The 1,408-nt window shown below is 40.0% G+C and overlaps 1 pseudogene; it reads left to right on the top strand.

The window, feature by feature from the left end:
- Positions 1-303: 303 nt before the first annotated feature.
- Positions 304-1,388, top strand: LOC108748150 (annotated as a pseudogene).
- The last annotated feature ends 20 nt before the right edge of the window (positions 1,389-1,408 follow it).

The raw sequence follows: 1,408 nt of genomic DNA, 5'->3' as shown, positions 1-1,408 counted from the left end.
AATGTGCGACCATAGGTACCCGGGTACCTGGTTGGCCACAGTAGGGTAAAAAGTTATTAAAAATACTTGATTTATTAAAAAAAGATAAGCAATTGTCTAGTTACGTTATAATTTATAATAAGTTTTATATATTTTTTGTGAAAAAATTCTATTTTTATTTTTGAATTCCAATCGGTCTTTTTTTATTTATACTATTTTTTCCTTTATGTACTTCTTTTTACCTTTCGTTCACTCAATATTGTCGTCAGCTCCATCTGCTGTCGATTGTCGCCACCACAAGGGCAGAAGCTCTAGCTTCAAGTCGCTGCTGGCGCCTGCTTGCCATCTTGGCGAGACTGACGCCTCGTCTGAAATTTCGTAAACAGTTTTGCATTTTGTTTGACCGCGCTTGAAGTGACGGGGACACTATGTCGAAACGCAGGATTGAGGTCGTGGATCCCTATGTCAAAAGGAAAGCCGCGTAAGTGTATCAACGTGTTCTCGTCTCGCAGACGACGCGCGACAGTGGACAGTCCCTTTTTGCCATGTGCAATGTCGCGGCATCATATCAGACAGCGTGCTCAAGTGCTTATCACACGATATCGCTCGTGCGATAATGTCCGCGATCCATGTCTTGGCACGTGCACGTGATTTTTTGTCGGACGACCAGTCTCGGAAAATGTGACGGGTTTGTTACTTTGACAACCCTCACTTCCGGCGACAGAGGAGACTCGTTGCTACTTTGTAACGGTTCTCGTCTGACCTATTTCGCATTTGCAACAAAAAATATACCTGTAGTTTAAATAGTCGCTTTTTATTAGCGAGCATACCATGTATTACAGACACTTATTTACATGCACCGCCATAATTTTCATAAACTTATGAAAATTATGTCTGCTGATGTCTGCATTAGTGATTGTTATCAGTTTTACTTGTAATCTTTTGATTTTGAAGGCACTTATTTTTATTTTAGTGCATTGTTATTCAGTATTATTGTTTGCTGAGTATTCGGATTGTTAGAATAAAAAATGTTACATGATGATCATTTTGCAGAGACAGTACCGTTGTCAACAATGCAACAACCCCAGGGACGACGGCAGCGAAAAGCCAAGTACAGTTCAATCCATATACCATGCTGCCGTATACGCCGAGATATTACGAACTTTACAAGAAAAGAATAACTTTACCTGTATTTGAGTATCGTACTGATTTTATGAGATTGTTGTCCCAGCATCAATGCATTGTTCTTGTTGGAGAGACAGGTTCTGGAAAGACTACACAGATACCACAATGGTGTGTAGAGTATTCAAGAAGTATTGGATCCAAAGGAGTTGCCTGTACACAGCCAAGAAGAGTAGCTGCCATGAGCGTTGCTCAAAGAGTTTCAGAAGAAATGGATGTTGCTTTAGGTATGTGTATATATATATAT

Source organism: Trachymyrmex septentrionalis, unplaced genomic scaffold, assembly GCF_001594115.1.
Source record: "Trachymyrmex septentrionalis isolate Tsep2-gDNA-1 unplaced genomic scaffold, Tsep1.0 C3603416, whole genome shotgun sequence".
NCBI classification, from domain to species: Eukaryota; Metazoa; Arthropoda; class Insecta; order Hymenoptera; family Formicidae; genus Trachymyrmex; species Trachymyrmex septentrionalis.
This window is presented reverse-complemented; position numbering and strand designations above follow the sequence as displayed.